Source organism: Durio zibethinus, chromosome 4 (assembly GCF_047325235.1).
Source record: "Durio zibethinus cultivar Kanyao isolate XHJ-2024 chromosome 4, ASM4732523v1, whole genome shotgun sequence".
Lineage (NCBI taxonomy): Eukaryota > Viridiplantae > Streptophyta > Magnoliopsida > Malvales > Malvaceae > Durio > Durio zibethinus.
In genome coordinates this window covers 33,391,592-33,397,404 of record NC_143165.1, presented here as the reverse complement: position 1 = coordinate 33,397,404, position 5,813 = coordinate 33,391,592, and the positions used below count along the sequence as shown (strand labels likewise).

The window sequence follows — 5,813 nt, the reverse complement described above, 5'->3', positions numbered from 1 at the left end:
TCAAAAACAAATTTCTTTTGTTCTTCCTGTTTCTTATTTCTCAAAAGTTTCCAACACATTATTGAATATGAAGCAAATATATTCATGAATCTTCTCCAGGAAAAGTATACAAGCAGATTCAGTAGTAAACTAAACTAAAACCGACAAGTTTAAGGATCCGTGGTTGAGCAAACAAAGGCATGCAATTCCACATCACTTTCGAACCTAGCCATGTCTTCCTCTTTCATATTAATCCATGCCTCAATGCCGCCACTCGAACTTGTGTCCATGAAAACCACCAAATTCTTGAAGGTAAGGCTAGCTGAGCCAACCCAAATGGGTTTCCCCCATCCAAAATCAGTTTCATAAAGAGGAAACCTGCACAAACTAGTAAAGCTGAACGAAACCACTTCTCCTTTTGTGATTTTTTCAGCTCTCTCTTTCATAAAATTCAAGTGCCCGTTTCCCTCCTGGAGTTTCCTCACATAATCGCCATCGATCTTCCTTATTGCATCCCTTACCTCACTCACGATGCCAAAACACTCTTCCTCAGAGTTTATAGATGGCAGTGCTATTGCAAATCGGCTTATGTTACCAAAATAGTACTGCGGCAATGGCGGATCCATCCTTGTTCTCAGGTTCACGGCGTGAAGCACTGTGTAAAGCTTTTCAGGGTCAGGTTTTCCTTGAGTTGTAGCCATAAAGCGGCTCCAAATGAAGGCTGAAAGTGCTTCAATCCGTGTGGGGCGCCTCTGGAGTTCTCCACTTCCACCATTGTCAGCATACTTAGCTCTAAGTGCGGCAATCACTGAAGCACTGAACACGAACCTCCTTGTCACAATCTTGTCTTTAATAATTCCAGTGCTTGGTTTAAATCCGGATATGCTTCTGGGAGGAAAAAGGGTGGCCAAATCAAATCGTGGAGAGACTTTATCTGTATCACTGTTCCCACGAGCAGTGGCAGCCCAATTATTAAGAAACATGATTAGAGATAATGCATCGGCAAATTTATGAGACATGCAAACGCCGATAGCCATTCCATCACAGTCGAATATATTGACTTGAATTGCCAAAATCAAGTCTCCTACGTTATCCAATTCATACGGTAGTAACTTGTTGAGACTGTCTGGTTTGGGTCGCCTAACGACATCTGAAAGTTGGGACTTCACTCGGGCTTGAACGAAGCGGACGCCTTCATCGTTGCAGTCAATGAAGGCATTGTTTTTGACACGTCCTGCCAGGGGATAAAATCGAGTTAAGGTCTCGGACAGGGATTCCTTCAACCGCTCGGTTCTATTGAAATTACCAACATTGACATCATAATATTCTATTGGATAGAAAAAAACCATTGGCATAAAAACAGGGGTAGCAATTTGATCAAGGAAGGAGAATTGGAGATTTCGAAGGTGTTCAGGGGTTGGAGAGGCAGGCTTGATGGTATCTCTAGCAATGATTTCTACCTTCATTTTGGCTTAGTCTCGAAGAGATTGCTTAGCTAGTTTTAATTCTTGGCATATATGAGATTGCCCCTAATTGCCAGCTTATATAGAGAGCAGATGCATCATGGGTTTGATTTTTGTGTGTTGGATTCGTGCAAGTGGATTAAATTCTCTCGAAAGCCAAGAGTGGGTGGAGAATAAAATCTTTCCCTTAGCAAAATCAAATTTCCATTGTGTGTAGCAGTTAAGTTCATGAATCTGAAAGCCATAGTGGGACCGCCTAGGCTTTGACATATGAAAGAACGCGGATGGCATTTTGCATATTCAATGCAATAAAATTCTTTGACTAAAATCAAGTGGACCACTTTTCACTCGCTACCTGACACTGAGAGGAGAAAGATTCTTCGAAACAGTTGAGGTTCATTATCAGTTATTTTTATTCAACGAGAGGGAATTTATATTAGTGTAAAATTTTTTTAATTTTATATTTTTTTCATAATTAATTTTTTATAAATAAAAATTTATTTAATTTTACTTTTTGAATTTATTAAAATTAATAGTTAGAAAAAATATTAAAAGGTATAAATTTTTTTTTAGTAACTTGATTCCTCCCCTTTATTTATATCATATTATATAATTATATTATTAAAAAAATAATAATTTATTATAAAATAATTAATTAATCTATAAAAATAAATATTTACTATTTAATTATTACATATAATATTTAATAAATAGTTAATTTTTTTATCTAATGTGATTACGTGATATAATATATATATATATTGACATAAAATAACTATTTCATACAATCCTTTTATCATAGGAGAGAATATAACACATTTATCCTTTATCGTGTTTAAGATGAACATGAAGTGAGCAAATATTATTTTTTATAATTTTTTAAAATTACACTTATAATCAACTATTATATACTTATAATAAATGGTTATATATTAAATAATAAATTAATAAACTATAATTTGACTAAACACTTTTAAAACATTTTAGAAAATTTCTTGTATAAAAAAATAAAAAAATTATTAATAAAAAGATAAAATCACAAGTAGTGATTTTTCATACAAAGAAAATTTTTAAAATATTCCAAAAATGTTGGAAATATTTTTGAATTTTTCATAAAAAAATCACTTAGAATAAATAGGAAAAATTAAAAAATAATAATAACAATAGTAATAAAATCACAAGCGATGATTCTTAAAAAATATTTTTTTTCAAAATTTGCCAAAAGTATTGGTAAATTTATTTGAAAATTTTTTCAATAAAAAATTAATAAAATATAAAAAAATTTAAATTATAAAAATTAAAAATTTTACAAGATTAAAAGTTACGAGTGGTGATTTTATCAAAATTTCTTAGGCAAAATATTTTTCTCAAAATAGTCTGTTAATGTTGGAAATATTTGAGAGTTCAACCAATAAATTTTTAAACAACAAATAAACATTTCAAAATAAATTAAAATTTTCGTCAATAATAAAATAAAAAGGTAATCACAAGTGGTGATTTCCCTCCAAACTTTTAAAATTATACCAAAAGTGTTGGTATAAAAAAATTATGATTTACTTTAAACTATGATGTGGTTTTAGGATCCTTCATACAGATGATTTGTGTTCAACGAGGTGGATATGGTGCCCACAATTGAAAAGTATTCCATGTTGTTTTGCCTACACCTTGCATGTCCTGACAAAGTTTATCTATAAAATAAAAGCATAAGCTATTGTAAAAAGCTTGCTGTGATGATGAAAATTAGTGCGAAAGAGGTGGACAAACATGTTAAAGAAAAAGGTGAGAATGCGTATATTCCTTAGGATTTCTTGCATAGTCACCTCATTAAAACTATAGATGACAAGTAGCGTATGACTCTATTTGCTTTACTTTGTATGGAATGGTGGTGTTTCCAAAAGGACTTGGTTATATAAATGTAGCAATGGTGGATTTCTTAAAGCAAGTTGAGAACAATGTCAATCTGGCACCAATTATTTGGGCAAATACCATTAGATCTTTGAATTTTTGTCGATAAAGAGGACATGTTGTTTTATAGGATGCATACAACTCTTATGTGTATGAATGAAGAGTCATTTTGAAGCTAATGAGGTAAATTCCATAAACCTTATCTCGCCTCTAGCATTCCTCTGAGGGAATTTTGTGAAATCAAATGGCTGAAATTGAATTCTAAGAAATAGTGGATATCTTATTTACAAAATTTGACGAGCCAACAAGTGGTGTGAAAGGCGCATTGGATGCTATATGATTCAGTACTTCGGGGCTGTAGGGATAAATCTTGGGTTCCACTTTAATGCCTTTAGGGTGTGACCGATTATGCTTTACTAATGGTGTTGAAATAGTTCAGATATGAACAGTTTGTTCCAATGAAGCATGGATTTAATCAGTTAGGCTTTGCATATGGTGAATTGTATTCCATAAAAATGGCAAGAAAGATTGTCTAGGCATGGAAACAAACAAAGAGAATGGATCGAGGCAGGTGCACTAACAAGATCAACCTAGAATATTTTATGTGATGCACTATGCAGGTTAAAGATGTTGTGATTCCTAATGAAGATAGTTCACGCAGCCCATCTAATCTTGTTTCTTCAAAGCCTCAAGATTTGTTGCAAGAAGCAAAAATTACAAAATGAAAGTTATAAGAAAAAAAAAGAAGAATTGAAATATGAAAATAAAAAGCTTAAAAATAAATTGAGGAAAATATGTAGCAATAAGAAAGAAAAATTCAACAGATCATTCAAGATAGAAATGGATGGAAGAATTTGTTTGTTGATTTAAACAAGACACATTCATCTACCACTCTTGAACTAGCTCATCTCCTAAAAGAGAATAATAGCTGCAAGCAAAAATTTAAGAAAAAAATGATGCATTCTCAAAAATTCAAAGGTATAATTTGATGTTTCAGAAGGTTGTCAATAAGGTAAAACCTCAGGTTTCCATTATAGAAGGGGAATGCCAAGAATACCTTGATAGAAAGAATAGCGAAAGAACACATACATGGTTAAATAAGAACACTTGAAGCACTTGTTTGAATAAATCAGGATGACTTCATATAAGACTACAGAAATGGAAAACAAGGTCAAAAAATTAAATAAAAGAGTACAACCAGTTATGACACAAGCCTAAATCTGCTAAATTTTCTTGATGTGGCATAAGATCAATATCAGCAGATAAATAAGTTCCTTTGTTAGGCATTAGACTTTGAACTTTTATGGATGTAACTTTGGATCAGTAATAAGAACCGTTTGTTATTAATTGATGTATGCTAAATTCTTCTTAATGCATCATGTTCATTTTGTTTATTTTTATCTATTTTCCATTCATGCACTTGTTTGAATAAAACTTTAAAATATAATATCCTAATTAATAACAATTGTGATAATAAAGGATCAAGAATAGCTCACCCATTAAAAATTCTGATTCAACCTACTCACCATTCATATAATACCAAGGCTAAAATAAGAATCATAGAACAAAACAAGTCAGTTGGATGGATAAGATTGAAAAAGCACAAGATGAGATAAAAAAGCAACTTAATATGATGATGGAAATGATGAGAAAGATGGACAAAGGAAAATAAGTGGTTAGAGAAAAAGTTGCTTAAGAAGGTTATCAACAATAAAATGATGAAAATCTCTCGTATCCACTAAGTTTTACTCCATATTGAGCCTAGACCTCTCAAGGGATACAACCACAAGCAATGCCATTCATTAGAGGGTAAACATATGTCTATCCAAGCATACCCATAACAATTGGTCCTACCTAATTTCAAGGGCAAGTTGTTCTTACCTTAAGAATGAAATCTTTAGATTGAATTTAGGTACCAAATTTGGATGATCTTAAGGAGATAGAAAGGCTAAGAACAAAAGCATTTGAGACAGTAGAGGAATCAAGTTCCCAGCAAAAGATGAAATCACTAAAAAAAAAGATTTAGAGTTATATAAGGACTAGATTTTTATGCCTCTATGGATGCTGTTAAGTTTGTTTGGTTCCAGACATGGTCATCTCACCTAAATTCAAAGTCCTTAAGTTTGAAAAGTTTGATGAGACCAAATGAGAGGTGATTCACGTGACCATGTATTGTTGAAAAATGGTTACGCATGCTCACAATAAAAAGCCACTGATGCACATGTTCTAGGATAGCCTTATGGGTTTTATAATTAAATAGTATGTTCAATTGGATAAAACTCGTATCCATTCTCAAAAAAAGCTCACGAAGGCATTCTTTACTCAATATTGGCATGTTATGGATCTTACTTTAGATTACTTATCTCTACAGAGCATTAAAAAGAAAGTAACCGAAAGCTTTAAATAATATGCGCAAAGGTGAAAAGATGTAGCTACATAAGAACAGCCTCTTCTCATTGAGAAAGA

General features: G+C 32.2%; 1 pseudogene; it reads right to left on the bottom strand.

Annotated features, from left to right (window-relative positions):
- LOC111288103 (stemmadenine O-acetyltransferase pseudogene) lies at positions 1-1,510 on the bottom strand (annotated as a pseudogene).
- Positions 1,511-5,813: the final 4,303 nt, after the last annotated feature.